The sequence below is a fragment of the Ictidomys tridecemlineatus genome, chromosome 2 (assembly GCF_052094955.1).
Source record: "Ictidomys tridecemlineatus isolate mIctTri1 chromosome 2, mIctTri1.hap1, whole genome shotgun sequence".
Classification (NCBI taxonomy): Eukaryota; Metazoa; Chordata; class Mammalia; order Rodentia; family Sciuridae; genus Ictidomys; species Ictidomys tridecemlineatus.
In genome coordinates, this window is record NC_135478.1 from 209,221,093 (window position 1) to 209,239,376 (window position 18,284).

Below are 18,284 nucleotides of genomic sequence, written 5' to 3' on the forward strand. Positions count from 1 at the left end.
AACTCTGCTTTTGGTGATAGTGAAGATGGGTACGTTCCACTGCTTAGACTAAATGTCAAGAACTGAGAACACTAGGCCCGGAGTAATGGTGCACGTCTGCAACCTCAGCAGCTCGGGAGGCTGAGTCAGGAGGATCCAAGTTCAAAGCCAACCTCAGCAAAAATTGAGGAGCTAAGCAATTTAGTGAGACCCTGTGTCTAAATAAAATACAAAATAGGGCTGGAGATGTGGCTCAGTGGTGAGTTACCCCTGAGTTCAATCCCCAGTACCAAAAGCAACGACAACATCAAACCAAACTAAACAAAAAACTGAGAACATGCAAAAAAAAAAAAAATAGAACAATAAAAGCTTTGATAGAATAATTATGGTATACCCTATTGGTGGGCCATGATAAAACTTTAAAGAATAAAGGAGACTAGACGATGACTTCAGAAAATACTATAATGTAATGTTAAGAGACAAAACCAAAGAACTAAAGATTTATATTCCACAGATCACCCACTATAAGGCTGATCAATCTATCAGTTCTTGATCCATTGATGCCTTGATCCCCCCGATTTCCCGTTTCATGCACACATCTACCCTTCTCTCCCTCCCAAATACATAAAGGACTGGAAGTGGGACAGAATGTTAGTGGAGTATATTTGGGTAATAGTAATAGCTCTGTGCCCTCAATGTATACTCCAGCATATTTTCCAAATTTCTACAGTCAATGAAGAAATTATGATACTTTCATTATAGGAGAAGAAAAACACTTGCTTACAAAATTTCAAAATGTTAGAACAAAGAATAAGAACCAAGAGGGAGTAGTCCAAAGTCCAGTGTCCACTCAGCTTCTAAGGCATTGATGGTATTCAGAAGAGCCAGCTCAGCTCCAAGAAGTTTAATCTGAGTCAACTGTGTGATGTGGATGCTTTTTTAAAACAAGTGTTTATTAGATATACTCAATGGGTTTAGTGTCCAGATGAAAGCCAGTTGGTAGGCATTTCACCACAGCAGATTCCAGTTCACAATACTAATACAATCATTGATAGTTAAGGTTATCTTCAACAAACAAAAAATGGCTCCTCAGAAAATGCTCGACTTCCCAATTATAACTTCCAGCACCTGACAACTCCCCAGATGTCTTGTCTTTGGTTTCTCTAAAGTTACTACCAGGTTCTCGGTCCTATAAGGTCAGTGCCCTCAGTCTAGCCCTCCCTTAGGTCTTGGCAAACTTTCTCAGCAGAGACCGGCCAATCTTGCTTTTGAAGCCTGCCTTGGATGTGAATGGACTCTTGCTAGGAACAGGACGGGAGGCAGAGAGGATGGAGGAGTAGAGAACGAATCCTCTTTCACTCCCAGACAGCTTGTTTGACTCTCAGGTCAGCTGGGGAGCATGAGTATTCCCCAATTCCCACAAACCAATCAGGAGCAGGACTGAATGGCGGAGTCTTATAGAAAAACAGCTCAGTGAGCACCAGGCTCTGTGCCCTCGTTGCTGATGGTCAGAATTCTGGCTGGAGAACTGGCTTTCTACTCCCTGCCCTCCCTAAGCCTTGGCGTGTGGCATGGGTTGAAAGGGCAGCAGACTGGGCTTTGGGTTTCCTTACTTCTGATTTCCACTGTCGGAGCTGCCTGGGCCTCCTGAGTGACCCTTGGCCCGGCTGGCCTCAGTATCCCCCCAAATGAATGTGCATGCGGGAAGGTGAAGATCCAAGGTAAGTCGACATCTGTGAGGGGGTCAGATGCAGGAGATTAAAAATGGGCACCGAGGGGAGAGGGAGCCAGAAAGGCACAAAATTAGAGTTGGCGCATGAGAGAGAGAGATTAGACAGAAAAAGAAAAATCGCCAGCAGCTTCGGATTTACCCAGCCGGAGTTTCTCCGTTGGGCAAGGAAAGCCTAAGTAATCCAAATTAATTTCTAGTTAAAGGCAGAGCTCAGAGAGCAATCAAACAGTTGACCACAGCTGGCACCAAATTTCTCTGGGAGATAAACCACTAATGCTAAAAATAAGCCATGTGCGCACAGGAAGGACTGCTTGGGATCAGTGCCGGGGTGTGCTGCGCGGGGAGGTTAGGATGTTTCCATCACTCCTGCAACGGCTTACACCCAGCACCTGCTGCCTGCTAGGCATCGGCTTCCCGTTTGAGTCAGCCACGGTCCCCACCTTAGAGTTGCTCACAAATAAAGAGAGCCACACAGGATCATCAGATGACAGTCTCCAAAGAGGGTGATGAAGGAAACAGGGAAAAGGGAGTGGGGACAGGGAGTTGGGAAGGACCTCTGGAGGCAGTGGGAACAGCTGCTGTATTAGCAAGGTGTCAGCAGAGAGCCTGTGTGTGCTCTGGGGACAGCAGCCCTGCGTGGTGTCAGCGGGAGCCCCCTGAGAACCCTGGGGCAGGGCGGGGTCACACTAGGCTGCACGGTTTGAATTATATTTTGAAAGATAATACATCTGAAAGGGATTTAAGCAGAAAAGTGACCTGATCAGACTTAGGATTTGGGAAGATTTCTCAGACAGCAGATGGATTGGGGGCCATCTGGAAGAGTGGATCATGGAGACACAGGGGTTGTGGCCGGAGCAGGGCTCTGTCAGGGAGGATGGAGGAAAGGCTCAGGGAAGATGGCAAGTGTCACATCCCTAGACCAGGTGATGGAGTAACTATTTCAATGTGATGCATCCAAAGAACAAGGCTTATTGACTGGGTGGTGCTGTTTTAGTGTATACAGAGGAGACAAATTAGGAGCCGTGGAACTTGAGGTTATGGTAGGACTTCCAGAGGTTGGGGGTATGGGGGAGTTGGCCAGAGCCTCTCTCTTTTCCGTCACTGTTAACTCTCACCTCCCCAGATTCTGCCCGCCCTGTTCTAAGCAGTAGCTCCCCTCCTGCTGGGCACAGAGAATGGCCCAGGCAGTGGTATTTGAGATACCTGATTTTGTGCTCTCAGGTGCCATTTCTACTGGACGGGCCTTGGAGAGCTCTTTTCCAGGGCTAGTCCTTGGAGGAGAAACAGGACGGCAGTTCCCAAGCTGTGTTTCGCAGAGTCCTGGGTGTCTGGACTCAGGGTGCTCAGTGGAGGAATGATGGTGAAGAGAAGCAGGGAATCCAGGAGAGGGGAAGGGGCAGAGAGGATGGCCAGGACAGGCGCGTGTCCCTCTGAGCACTCCCGCTAAGGCTCTTTCCAAAATTTGTCTTAAAGAAAAAGACTCTTGTGTATAAATGGATGACCGAGACTCCGGAGATCTGCGCAGCCTGCTAAGGAAGCATGCAATTTGGGAGGGAGTGGGCTGGGAAGGGACCTCGGAGAGAATCCACTGAGGAATGAGTTAAGGAGCTTAACACAGCACTAACCAGCAGCCTGCGCATGTCTGGTTTATGTGCAGTCCTGGGAGGGGAGGAAAGGGAATTAATGAAGCTGTGTCAGGTTGGGTTAAGGAAAACAGAGAAATAATCTAATGCTGAGGTGGCAAACTGGAGTCTATATGCAGAATCCAGAATGACAGGTGAGTTTTGTTTGATGGTTGCACTGTTCCTAATTTTTCAATTGCCAGCATTTAAATATCAGGAGACATTACGTGCAATTTTGATTCTAGACTTTGCTTGAAAAAATAAAACAAGGCCTGATCACAGAGGCCTGGTGTTCCCACAGGACAACCAACAGCTGGGCAGCCTTTCAGGTAGGCACGTGGTGTCTGGTTTGTCCCAGCCTTCTTTTGTTTCCTCTGAGCCTACCTGGGTTGATGGTACCCAGCTGGATGTTGGAACACCTGAACTTGCAATCTCGGAGTCAAGGCATTTCCTATGGGTCAAGCAGACCAGGGGTCAGGGGCTCCCTCTTTTCTTAACCTAGAATATTTTTGCAGCACAAAACGATTGTTTTCTCTCTCCCTTTTCTGCCTCAAAGCCTTGCTTAAATCAAGGTCTTGCTGCAGGAACTCTCCCCTTTTTACCAACCTGCTTGGTACCAGGTGCATGAATAAAAGGGTTAGGAAGCCACATATTGTCCTCTGGACAGTGGAATGTAAACTTGCAAGTATGACCAATGTCATGAAAGAGATGCTTGCTGGAACTCGTGGCAGACAGCTTTGCCTCGGCAAGAAGGGGTGGGCCTGCCATGAGATAGGAAGTGTTGACTCTACGAAGATGGCAGGATAGAGGGTTGCAGATGGAGGGAAAAGCAAGGTGGAGAGCGGCTACCTGGGGGAACAGGATGCAGACAGACAAGGTCACAGACAACCGCATCTGCCCGGAAGACAGGATGCTGTCATGAATTAGAACAACGTCAGGGGATAGATTTGAGGGAATGTTGGCCCTGATGGATGGATTGGTGATGAGGAGTGAGGACAGAGGAGTGAGGTGATGGTTTGTGGCTTCTTAACTGGGGTGAGGGCTGGCATTCACTGAGCTCCTTGGCCATAGGGAAGCCCATGTAAGGAGGGACCACGAGTTCATTTCTTCTGAGTTCAAGGTGACTCTGAGATACCTAATTGGAGTTGACAAATAGACAATTAGATACACAGGTCTCGAGCTCAGAGGAGTCAAAACTCCCTGAAAAGAGCTGTTTGCTACCCAGCTGCAGGTCTGATGGTTGGCTACATCCTGGGCACTTTGCATGCTCTCCTAGAAACAATTGTGTTGTCAATTCTTTCATTGGTTCATTAATTCAATGAATATTTATTAGACACCAGTGATTGTGTGGGCTCTTTGCTAGGTGCAGGCTACATAGCAATGAGAACCAGATGCTATTCCTCCCCTCCAGGAACGAACAGCCAATGTGGTCCTGAGTGGATTCTTTCATCTTCACCTTCTCACTGGATTGAGGTTATCAAAGGTGGGTTAGGTCTTCTCTGGATTTTCCCTTCCCTTGGGTTGCAGTTAACTATTTTGAACAGATTTATTTGTGTTTTCAGACTTCACAGCTACCTTTAGACACGAATTTCAAAACTGTCTGCCATTACAACATCGATGGTGATCCACTTAGTATATTTAACTCTATACTTGAATCTGAAGATGTGAATTCTATGAGATTGGGTACCAGACCTTGGCTACCTTTCTACTTAAAGTATCATAGTTGACCCCTTATCCCCTGAATGAAGCATTTCAAATATTGTGAAACTCATCCTTTTTTCAATACTCACATCCAGAAGAAAGTAAATTAATCAGGAACATGGATTTGCTCATTTGTCTCCTTCTCTAGACCTTAAATACTTCAATTCAGGGACCAGTTATTCAACCTTGTATTTTTTTGTTTACAAAATGGTTCATGGTCCACTTTAGGCAATGAATGAATATCTGTAATTGATATTATTGAATGAATAAATGAATATGGGCTTTTTTTTTTTGGTACTGAGGATTGAACCCAGGGGCACTTAACCACTGGGTGTTTGATGATATCTTGTTCTTTAATGAATTTTTGTTATATTTAAGCTTATTGTTTTTGCCTTATCTCCTCAACTATAAATTAAATTGCTATAGGTAAGACCTTTCATTGCCAATATGGTGGTCTGTGACTGATTGCTTAGAACTAGAGGGAATTTAGCCCCCTGATCCCTCTCCTTCACCTGTGGTAATATTGTCAGTGGGTTGTGTCCATTTCCCCTGGTTTAACAGAGCAATTCCTGGTCGTGTCTAGAGTCCTCACACTGAGTAGAACTGTGCTCAAATGTTAGATGGAAGAAGGACCCCAAAGCAGGGAAACCTGGAAGAGCTCTTCAGCTGTAAGGCTCAGCACTTCCTCTCTGCCTCTTCCCCGTGTCCTAAGAGGCAGGGAGTGTGGTCATTCTTATTTTACGATCGATGATAACTGGCAGAGCAGCTTGTCTGAAGTAGGGCTCTGGATCTAGATGGTTCTGACTTCCAAACCCATGCTCTCAGGCACAGATCTGCAGTTTCAGTGCTATCATCAGAGTCACCTGGAAACCTGAGACTATTCCTGGGCTCTATTGCAGGTGGCACTGATTTAGAGGGGCCCAAGAGTCCACAAGTCCCCAAGGGGGTTCGGATGTCGTAGCTCTGCTGGCCACGGGGCCATCATTGGTGTGGGAAATGGTTGCCCGGGGTGTAGACTGGCTGTGTTTATGCCTTCCACCGATCTTTGGAGGACAAGGGATAGGACATTTTCCTACTCTGTGTCTCCAGAAACCCATGAACCTGGAACCGGGCTATGTCAAGGGCACCTCCAGAAGAGGTTGTGACATGGTGCTTCCCACAAAATTGAAAAACCATTAAGCTCCTGGTAAACAAAGTCCTCCGTCACCCTGCCAGTCAGTGAGACTGTCTTTTCCTCTCCATGTCGTCACCTTAAAATAAAACAAACGAGACGGAAAAGGTGCAGTGAAGGGATACCAACCCCAATATGGTGGTCGGTGGAGACTGGAGTCTACGAGGAACCTCAGGATACGGTCGTATAGCGACGCCCCTCCTGGTGCCCAAGGAGAGAGATGGCGGAAAGGTAATCAAGTCCTAGGTCTAGAGTCCCAACCCAGAGAGAGAAAACCCAGGGACTTTTGGAAGGAAAGAATTTAGAGTCTGGTGCTACACTGATCCGAGTCAAGTCCCGGCTCCTCTGTTTATGGTAACATCACCAGTAACTCATTTCCTCTAGCCTCAGTCTGCTTATCTGAAAAATGGGAATAACAATGCCCACTCTGCAGTGCATTGTACAGGTTAGAGACAACAGGACATCTTATTCAGTACAGTTTGACCCCAGTCAGAAGGAGCCTATTAGCATGGTCTGAGGTTTTCAAGGGGTTTCAAGGACATGGGAGGGGAAGAGTTGGCCTTCTGCTTTCTCCTCACCTTGGTTGAAAATTCTCCATGGGAAGCCCAGCAGAGTTCTGGCTCAAATCCTGACACACCAAGTGGGAATAAATATTTATTGAGCGCCATGCAACCTCACCAAATTTCTTCCCGACCCTCTGGCTCTGCCGCTTCTCTTCATAGGCAATCACTGGGGTATTCAGGAGAGAGGGCCCCCGCATTTAAAAGAGATTAGATAGAGGGAAGCAAGGCACCTGGGAGAACTTTTTAGCTGATGTGAAAGGTGCAGAACTGAAAATGCTTTCGAGCCTGAAATTGAGTAACTGTTGAGATTTGCCTCTGAGCCTTTGATTTGCTGTCGGCATATTTAGAGGAGACCTGGGCTATTAGAGGATGTGCCGCTGGGCCACCTGCCAAGGATCCTGGCTCGGTTCCTTTTGGAGCCTGCCAAGCTCATGCTGCCCCAGGTTGTAGCCTTGAAGCCAAGGGACGTTAGGAGGCCCCAAGGTAGCCCTGGAAAAATAACGTCAAAAGCAATCGCAGCTGATATTTAGGAAGGCCTGCTGCTAAGTGTATTATCTTTGTGGGCATCCTGCAGGCTGGGCCCGCTGGAGGTGCTCTGTATTGGTTAAACTCAACACCTCTGGGACGAGGAGTGCCTAAGACAGAGTCCTGATTTTTACCCACTGTGTGAGCTAGGCAAGTTCTTCACCTCTCTAAGCCTCAGTTTCCTCACCTGGAAAATGGGAACAAACATATCTATGATCTAGGATCATGGTTTTGGGGTTTTTCCAGATAAAGCCTATGTCTAGCATATAATGTCACTCTCAGTAAATTCTAGGTGTTGTTGTGCCCATTTTGCAGATGCAGACAGTGAGGCCTCAGCAGAGTCAGTGGGGAGCTCAGGTGGGGAGTACGGGAGCCGTCATTCAAGCTCAAGTGTGATTGACTGTTCTGCCCTTGCTCTACAGCACAGGTGGCAGGAGAGGCTGGGTGCCTCCATGTTCTTTAAAAAGGAGGGATCGCTAGCTTGGAAGTGTAGAGGAGAGGGTGCTGGGGCAGCCAGGCCCTGCAGGAGAGAGGCTGCCTCCCAGGGCACGTGTTGTCAGTGTGTCTCTGGCTTTGCTCCGGGGAGCAACCAGGGAGCACCCATGGTTGGAGTATGACCTTCTCTTGACTTGTCCCATAGGCATAGCTTAGGAAGGGTGTCTGAGAGGACTGGGTGTGCTGTATCACTTGAAAGGAATATGCACTGTCCAGTTTCAGGTGGAACAGCCTGCAGGACAGTCCACCAGCCTGCCCCTCTCTTTCCTCTCTCCTCCCTCCCACTCTCTCCCTCCTCTCTCTCTCTCTCTCTCTCTCTCTCTCTCTCTCTCTCTCTCTCTGCTCTCGCTCTTGCTTTCTCTAGGAATTCCCACGGAAAGAACTAGTCTGAAGTCTGTTGTCTTTTTTTAAAATATATTTTTTATCTTTAATTGACACATTTATGGGGTACCATGTGACATTCAATATATGTACACAATGTGTGATGCTCAGATCAGTGTTTGTGGAATATCAGACGTTGTTCTATGTTTGTGTTGGGAACACCCAAGGTTTTCTCTATTAGTTCTTTTGAATTATTCAGTTCACTATTTTCAATCATAGTTACCCCATGGTGCTCTAGAACATTAGAAATTATTCCTCCTGCCCAGCTGCACTCTTGTACCCATAACCATCATCTCTCCTGACCCCTTTCCTGGATTCTGATAACACTACGCTTTTCTTTATATCTACAAGATCAATTTTTTTTAGATTCTCTGTGTAAGTGAAGACATGGAGGTATTTATATTTCTGTGCCTTACGTATTTCACTTAACAAAACATCTTCTACTTCCATCCGTGTTGCAGAAAATGACAGAAATTCATTCTTTTCATGGCCAAGTAATATTCCATTGTGTGTGTATAAATATCACCCTTTCTTTAACCATTCATCCATTGATGGATATCTAGGTTGATTCCATATCTTGGCTATTGTCAACATGAGAGTAGAAGTGTCTCTTTGATGTACTGTTTTCAGTTTCTTGGATATATATCCAGTAGTAGGATTGCTGGATAACATGGTAGTTCTAGTTTTAGTTTTTGAGAAACTTCCATACTATTTTCTATAATGGTTGTACTAATTTACATTTCTAGCAATAGTATATGAGAATTCCCTTTCTCTACATCTTCACCAGTATTTGTTATTCTTTGTCTTCTTGATCATAGCCTTCCCAACAAGGGTGAGATGAGATCTCATTGCAGTTTTAACTTGCATTTCCCTGATGTTGAACATTTTTTTCATACACTTGTTGACCATTTGTTTATGCTCTTTTGAGAACTATTTATTTAACTCATTTTCCATTTTTAAATTGGATTACTCATTTGCTTTTTCGTGTGTGTGTGTGTGTGTGTGTGTGTGTGTGTGTGTGTGTTAAGGGGGTGGCTTGTTTGAATCCCTCATATATTCTGGGGCCAGAATTTTTGGTTCCATATTCTTGGTGCAGCAGATTGCAACTAGACCTGCGTGTCTCAAACTACTTGGGATGAAGGAATAGGATTTTTAAAAAATAATTGGTTGCTCAATGAGAATTTTATGAAATATTTGTTTATGTGTTGCAGAATGTTTTAACACAATATGTATTTTTATTAAAAGTATATTCTCTAGAGCATATTTTGAGGAAAATGGAATTTTAAAAAATATGAAAATGTAAATTTCTTTTTTATTATCAGAATAAAACCATCAGATGACTCTATCAGGTCACTATAAAACTTTTAAAGTGCTTTCTCTCAATTTTTGCATTTAGCTCTCCTGGACCCATAACAAGCAATTTGCAGCCAGGCCCTGATACACACTTGGAGTCGCCAGGTCTGGAAGACCTGGGGTGGGGGCCTTCATCTTGACATGGGCACCCATCCACAGATGGCAGGCCTGCCTCACAGCCAGCAGCTTCGGTGTGGACATGGCCCTTTCTGTGGCTGTGCATTGTCAACAGTGGGGATGATGGTGACCTGCAGAATGTGAAGGTTCTGTAGAGGAGGCGCCTCGACCTTTACAGGTTGCAGTCTGTGCTACTGAGGCAGCTTCCTGGGGTTCCCCTGCCAGCCTCCGTCCTGAGGTTGATAGACACCCAAGAGCGCCCATAAATAATTGCCTTCAAAGCTGAGACTGGGAGGAGGACGCAGAGTCGGCTCCTTATCTTTGTCTCTGATTGGCAGGACCGTGTGAGGCACGCTGGGGGTTTATTTGGAGAGGGAAACAGAGGGAGGCTGTGGGCCCACTCCACACAAGCCTGCCTGTCACGGACGTGAGAAGCATGATAGCGTATCAGATCTTCTCTCCCCTTAACCTTGTCAGCCTGCCTTCTAGCTCAGACAGTGCCAGCCCTGACAAGAGGAAGGGAGGATGATGGGAAATTCCTCTCCTGGAAGCAGGGGATCTGTTATGGGGTCTCTGAGGGAGGGGAGCCTGCTCTTGAGTCCTATCTATTGGCACCTTGGATCAAACTTGTCCAAGAACTGGTCCCATCCACCAATCTGCTACCTCAACCTATATGCATTCCATTCCCCTAATTTATGTTTACAATAGCTTTAGCCTGCCTGATTTTTTTTAAAAAAAATCTGGTGCAAGGAAGGAGAGACCCTTGTCACCATGGGTGGGAATGTCTGCTTCCCTGGGGGCCAGACAGGCACCTGCCACTCTGCCTTCAACCTTTCCTTCCTCTGTCTTAAAATTCTGGATCCACTTTGCACAGTGCAAACCTTCCTCCAGCCCTTGGTGTATTTTTCTAGCATAACTGATGACTGACAGGTCCTCACTCAATTAGTCAAATGCAGCTTATGACTTACTCTTGCAATCCCAGGTGGGGCCATTCAGAGTCCTGCCATTACCTTTAGGCCTTCCAAAATGCCTTCATCTCTCAGGAACCAAAGCCACAGGGAGGAAGGAGTCAAAGGTAGGATGAGATAGTGTCTGCTTGGCATCCAGCTAATGCTGGCAGGGAGGTGGGGTCAGCCAGGGAGGCATGACAATGCTCTTCCCGTGGGGGGAACAGCTGGGCCAGCCTCTGTGCTGCTCGGGTCTGAGGTTCGGAAGTATTTCCTCTTTCCCACCTTTATCCTTTATTCCACAGCATTCCTGGTACTTATTTCCCTGAGATCAAGAAATGACAAAGACCAGGCAGGTGGGAGTCAAAGGGCTTGAGTGGGGATGGAACTGGAAGGACATGTTTCAAGGTAGTCAAAGCCAAAAACGTAAAGGTGATGGCTATAATGCAGTCATTCCCGTTGGAGTCCCCTGGGCCCTGTCTGCTGGCTCAGTCGGGAAACCATATTTTTTCCCAAGGCATCTACAAGAACTCGGCTTTCAGCAAGGCAGAACTGGGCCTCAAATGTCTCTCTGCATTAAAATACCTCTTTTCCAGAGAGCTTTAAAGTCTTTCTCACACAGTTCCATTTACTCATTACCAATAGTCCTGTGGTTTTAGCAAGACAGCCAATCTTCCTATCATTTTTGTTTTATAGGCAGGGATGAAAGACTCTCTTCCTCTCCTAGCATCACTCCAAATCACAGTTGTTTAGGTATCTCATCAAGCCAAGGGTTAACCATCTATAAAAACCTCCTTAGAAAACCATCCCAAAGTGTGCAAATACCCAGGAGAAATCTCGAGAGTAATTGCAGGTAGTTGGCTCCACAAATACATTTTAAACGTAATTGGAAGGCATTCTGTGGTTGTAGCCATGCAATATAAATGCTAAGTAACTATGATGGAGTCCATGGAAATGAGCAGAACTTTCCACCTACTGTGGCTTCCCGCCTAAAACTGCAAAACTCTTGGGTTCTGTGTTCCTGGAAAAACATTTACTTGGGGGATAGGAGTGGGAGGGGATAGGATAGAGGAGAAGGCCACCTGATTTCATGTTGGGGACCCAAGCCCACCTTGTCCTTCCTTTGCCCATTGAAAAGGGCTTGCCCACCAATCCCCTTCTTGCCTTTCTGTCTCTTTTCTTCTTCTTCTCCTTCCTCCCTCCTCCCTCCCCCCTCCCTTCTTCTCCCTCCTCCTCCTCCTCCTCCTTCCACCTCCCCCTCCTCCTCCTCCTCCCACCTCCCCCTCCTCCTTCTTCTTCCTCTCCTCCTCCTCCTCCTCCTCCTCCTCCTCCTCCTCCTTCGTACTCTCATCTTTTCTTCTCTCTACCTTGGGTCTGGCCTGACTTGGAAGAGGCCAGGCGGGAGATGGCCAGTCTGCCTGGGGCCTTCTCTTATGGTATACTGAGACCAAATTGGCTACGGGGAAATTCTGGACTTACTGCTCAGTCTGAAAGATTCAGCGGTCATCAAAACTTTACATCATGAGAAAATGGAGGACCATGGGCAAGTTGGATTAAAAACATAATAGTCAGAGAAGACCCCCAAGGTCCAAGGGAAAGAGGTTAGGATGTGCTATGCCGACAGAAGGAATACAGTAGGTGCAGTTTCTGGGGGTTCCACATCTACAAATGTAGTAATCCACAGATTGAAAATATTCAAAAAATAAACACATTTACACTGAACACGTTCAGACCTTTTTTTCTTGTTATTATTCCTGAAACAATCTTGTAGCACAACCATTACCCAGCATTGACATGGTATTAGCTATTAAAAGTAATTAGAGATAACTTAAGGTCTATGGGAGGATGTATCTAGGTTATATGCTAATAGGGTGCCATTTAGTATAAAAGCCTGGAGCTTCTGCAGATTTGAGTATCTGCAGGTTTTGGTACCCCCCTACCAAGGGCCAGTTGTATCCCCCTTCCCTTCCTGCCCCTACTTTGTTTTTTCCCCCCATCCCCCAGTGCCATTTGTACTCTTCTTTGCTTATATTCATGCAAATATAAGTAGATGGGGTTGAAGGTGATCACTGGCACTCACAGCCTCAGTGAAAACCTTGAGATGAGCTCACAGGATGGGGGTCCTGCTGTTCTCTGGGTTAGGGGATTTCTCAGGCTCTTCTTTCCTAGGGTTGGGGCAGGGAATTTTGTAGAACACCATTCTCCACCTCCATTTTCTGTGATGTCGGTCCAGATAAAAATAAGTATGGTTTTATCTTTATCATAAAAATTATAATTAACCTAGATAGCAAGGAAAGTCACATTATTGATGACACACCCCTCCCATCTCCCTTCTTTTAAGAAAAAAAAACTAGCAAATATAGAAAAGCCCAAATAAGAAAATAAAAATCTCCTATAACCCAGTCAGTCAGAAATAACTAGCATTTGGATATGTTTCGCTTTTTTTTTCCCTGTCTGAGATATATATAATTTTTTTTAGCAAAAGCAAATATCAAATAATAATACAGCCTGCTTCTTGCACTTAACAATATCCATAAACATTTTCCAGTATCATTAGATACTTTTCAACAACATCCTTTTTATATTCGCAATGAATTTCATCATATGGTTCTAGCATAATTCATTTACTACTAACATATTATAAAGCATTTCCTATGGGCTACACTCTTTACATGCACCACCTAATTTATCTCTTCACATATTTCTATAAGGTAAAGACATATTGTCACTCTTTACGGATAAGAAAACAGGTTTGGAGGCAATGTTTTGTGCAAGTTCACCTAGGGTGAGAGTAGAAGAGGAATTTGAACCTGACTCCCCTGTTTCTGGCTCCAGTTTATGAGCCACCATGCTGATTGTCACCTTAGCTAAGCACTTATTGCTGGCATTTAGTTGTTTCCAATTTTTAAATCTCACAGAGCTGTGAAGAACATCTTTAGAGCTATATGTTTAACACACTCCATTGTTTTTTCAAGCATTAAATCCTAAGAAATGAAGCCACGAGGTCAAAGCAAATGCACATTTTTTTTCTGGGTTTAGAAGGTTGTTTGGGGGCAGGTAGAAGTATCGTGGGAGAGGCAGCCCCCTCTACCCCTTCCCTCTCCTCCCCATACCCACTTTTTCTCACCACCCACAAGATTACATCCATTTGGATTTCTACCACCAATTTTGAGAGTGACTGTTTCTTGGCACCCTTACAAACCCCAAGAATTCTCATTTAAGAAATGATTGCTTGGGTGGAAAAAATGGTTATTATTTTTATTTGCAAATTTTAAATTGCTAATAAGGCAAAAAAAAAACCATTCTTAAATATCAATAGGCCTTCGAATTTGTATTTCTTCCTTGTTGACATTTGTGTCCCTGCCCTTTGGGGTGAGCCATGGTTCTGACATTAGGAGCTCTTTTAGAATTTGTGTGTCCTGGCTCTTGTTCCCTTCCTGGATGGATGGATGGATGGATGGATGGATGGATGGATGGATGGATAGGTGGATAAATAAATGAATGGGCTGCAGTTCCTGGGGTATTCTCTGGGTGGTCTTTATCAAGGAAACTAATGATAACTTTCCCTTCTGCCTTATTGACCAGGCAGGACTTCTGTGAAAGGAAGCTCTGTTTTTATTTACTCTTGAATGTACTCTTTGCTAGAATCAGTTGATCTTGAGCCTCTGCCTTGGAAATTATTCTTAGGAATGCCAGACACAGGAGCTAATGACACGTTCCTAGGAACAGTGACACTAGCCACCATTTGTTGGACACCTGCCAAATGCACATTATTTTTGTCCTCAGCTCAATTATTAATGCTCCACATCCTTATCATCACTCTACAAATGAGTCGATGAGGTGCAGGGAGGTTTGGGGACTCTCACATAGCTAGTCAGTGGCAGAAGGGAGTCCTCTGTGTCATGCTATCCATCAACATAGATTATTAAGGGGTTTAAGAACTCTACTTTTTCCTTTCTTCTTTATTGACAATTCTTATATATCAAAAAATGATATAGTAGAGAGAAAAAATTTGCCCCTTGACTTTCTGAATCTGCTATTTCTGCATGATGTTCTCCAATTCCATCCATTTACCAGAAAATGCCATAATTTCATTCTTCTTTTTTATTGTATGGGAACACCATTATTAATCAGTGCAAAATTTTAATAAAGCATTCATTTAAAGCAGGACATAAGCCATATCGCTTTTTTACACAAAATCTGTGTATTATTTCCAATTCTGTGTCAGATGTTTTCTTCTTCTCTATGTAGAAGATTAAAAAACACTAATTTATTACCTTTATATATATATTTTAATATATTGTAGCATTCAGGAAGGAAATAGAGCAGCAACAGTAAAAGCCTTTCCTAAGGCCTTGGTGACAGGAGCACAGTTTTGAGTCTTTCCTCTGATACCTACTGTTGTGTGACTTTTCTTTTGCTCATATGTATATAGATAGATAGATAGACATAAATTTTAAAACTTAGACTTTGTAATGAGGCCTCAATGGACAGCAGATGAAATCAGAGGATTGTCATAGGCCAAAATAAGAAAAAACTGAAAGAGTGGAGGCTCCCATAAACCCAATTAATCGAACAGGGATAAATGGAAATTAATAAAAAATTAGATTCTGTTGGCCTCTAGCCCCTGTTATTTATTTTTCAGGCTCTACAGAACCCCAAATTAATATTTTTGAAGAGTCCATATATCAGAGATTTTAAAAATATAAAGAGAGAACATATTAAATTGTTTATTAAACTTCCGCTTAAAGATGCTCCTCTTGAATCTATTTTTTCCCCAGTATGATACTTTTTTAAAAATTTTTTTAAAAATTTTTATTGTTGGTTATTCAAAACATTACATAGTTCTTGATATATCATATTTCACACTTTGATTCAAGTGGGTTATGAACTCCCATTTTTACCCCGTATACAGATTACAGAATCACATCACTTACACTTCCATTGATTTACATATTGCCATACTCATGTCTGTTGTATTCTGCTGCCTTTCCTATCCTCTACTATGCCCTCTCCTCTCCCTTCCCCTCCCCTCTTCTCTCTCTACCCCCTCTACTGTAATTCATTTCTCCCCCTTGTATTTTTTTCCTTTTCCCCTCACTTCCTCTTGTATGTAATTTTGTATAACCCTGAGGGTCTCCTTCCATTTCCATGCAATTTCCCTTCTCTCTCCCTTTCCCTCCCACCTCTCATCCCTGTTTAATGTTAATCTTCCTCTCATGCTCTTCGTCCCTACTCTGTTCTTAGTTACTCTCCTTATATCAAAGAAGACATTTGGCATTTGTTTTTTAGGGATTGGCTGGCTTCACTTAGCATAATCAGCTCTAATGCCATCCATTTCCCTGCAAATTCTATGATTTTGTCATTTTTTAATGCAGAGTAATACTCCATTGTGTATAAATGCCACATTTTTTTTTAAATCCATTCGTCTATTGAAGGGCATCTGGGTTGGTTCCACAGTCTTGCTATTGTGAATTGTGCTGCTATGAACATCGATGTAGCAGTGTCCCTGTAGTATGCTCTTTTTAGGTCTTTAGGGAATAGTCCAAGAAGGGCAATAGCTGGGTCAAATGGTGGTTCCATTCCCAGCTTTCCAAGAAATCTTCATACTGCTTTCCAAATTGGCTGCACCAATTTGTAGTCCCACCAGCAATGTACAAGTGTACCCTTTTCTCCACATCCTCTCCAGCACTTGTTGTTGTTGGACTTCATGATGGCTGCCAATCTTACTGGAGTGAGATGGTATCTTAGGGTGGTTTTGATTTGTATTTCTCTAACTGCTAGAGATGGTGAGCATTTTTTCATGTACTTGTTGATTGATTGTATGTCCTCCGCTGAGAAGTGTCTGTTCAGGTCCTTGGCCCATTTGTTGATTGGGTTATTTGTTATCTTATTGTCTAATTTTTTGAGTTCTTTGTATACTGTGGATATTAGGGCTCTATCTGAAGTGTGAGGAGTAAAGATTTGTTCCCAGGATGTAGGCTCCCTATTTACCTCTCTTATTGTTTCTTTTGCTGAGAAAAAACGTTTTAGTTTAAGTAAGTCCCATTTATTTATTCTTGTTATTAACTCTTGTGCTATGGGTGTCCTATTGAGGAATGTGGAGCCCGACCCCACAGTATGTAGATCATAGCCAACTTTTTCTTCTATCAGGCGCAGAGTCTCTGATTTGATATCAAGCTCCTTGATCCATTTTGAGTTAACTTTTGTGCATGGCGAGAGAAAGAGATTCAGTTTCATTTTGTTGCATATGGATTTCCAGTTTTCCCAGCACCATTTGTTGAAGATGCTATCCTTCCTCCATTGCATGCTTTTAGCCCCTTTATCAAATATAAGATAGTTGTAGTTTTGTGGATTGGTTTCTGTGTCCTCTATTCTGTACCATTGGTCCACCCACCTGTTTTGGTACCAGTACCATGCTGTTTTTGTTACTGTTGCTCTGTACTATAGTTTGAAGTCTGGTATCGATATACCGCCTGATTCACACTTCCTGCTTAGCATTGTTTTTGCTATTCTGGGTCTTTTATTTTTCCATATGAATTTCATGATTGCTTTCTCTATTTCTACAAGAAATGCCGTTGGGATTTTAATTGTCATTGCATTAAGAATTTTTGGTAATATCGCCATTTTGATGATGTTAGTTCTGCCTATCCATGAACAGGGTATATTTTTCCATCTTCTAAGATCTTCTTCTATTTCTCTCTTTAGGGTTCTGTAGTTTTCATTGTATAAGTCTTTCACCTCTTTTGTTAGGTTGATTCCCAAGTATTTTATTTTTTTTGAGGATATTGTGAATGGAGTGGTTGTCCTCATTTCCATTTCAGAAGATTTGTCGCTGATATACAGGAATGCCTTTGATTTATGCATGTTGATTTTGTATCCTGCCACTTTGCTGAATTCATTTATTAACTCTAATAGTTTCTTTGTAGACCCTTTTGGGTCTGCTAGGTATAGAATCATGTCAGCTGCAAATAGTGATAATGTAAGTTTTTCTTTTCCTATTTTTATGCCATAAATTTCTTTCGTCTGTCTAATTGCTCTGGCCAGTGTTTCCAGAACTATGTTGAACAGAAGTGGTGATAGAGGGCATCCCTGTCTTGTTCCAGATTTTAGAGGGAATGCCTTCAGTTTTTTTCCATTTAGGATGATGCTAGCCTGAAGCTTAGTATAGATTGCTTTTACAATATTGAGGTATGTTCCTGTTATCCCTAGTTTTTCTAGAGTTTTGAACATAAAGGGATGCTGTACTTTGTCGAATGCTTTTTCTACATCTATCGAGATGATCATATGGTTCTTATTTTTAAGTCTATTGATGTGGTGAATAACATTTATTGATTTCCATATACTAAACCAGCCTTGCATCCCAGGGATGAATCCTACTTGATCATGGTGCACATTTTTTTTGATATGTTTTGGTATCCAATTCGCCAGAATTTTATTGAGGATTTTTGCATCTAGGTTCATTAGAGATATTGGTCTGTAGTTTTCTTTCTTTGAAGTGTCTTTGTCTGGTTTAGGAATCAGGGTGATGTTGGCCTCGTAGAATGAATTTGGAAGTTCTCTCTCTTTTTCTATTTCCTGAAATAGCTTGAAAAGTATTGGTATTAGTTCCTCTTTAAAGGTTTTGTAAAACTCTTCTGTATACCCATCCGGTCCTGGGCTTTTCTTAGTTGGTAGTCTTTTGATGGTTTCTTCTAT

At 43.4% G+C, this 18,284-nt stretch overlaps 1 long non-coding RNA gene across 19 annotated transcripts in view; it reads left to right on the plus strand.

The window, feature by feature from the left end:
• Positions 1-878: 878 nt before the first annotated feature.
• The window catches only part of LOC110598729 (uncharacterized), a 116,339-nt gene continuing 98,933 nt past the window's right edge, over positions 879-18,284 (plus strand). For 7 of the 19 annotated variants that reach the window (XR_013435377.1, XR_013435383.1, XR_005736401.2 and 4 more), the window contains exons 1-2: positions 2,422-3,488; positions 4,697-4,816. This is a non-coding gene — a long non-coding RNA (uncharacterized LOC110598729). Of the gene's footprint in view, positions 1,701-2,417; positions 3,489-4,696; positions 4,817-18,284 lie in introns of those variants that run through there. The other 12 variants (XR_013435385.1, XR_013435387.1, XR_013435389.1 and 9 more) reach the window with 9 other exon arrangements.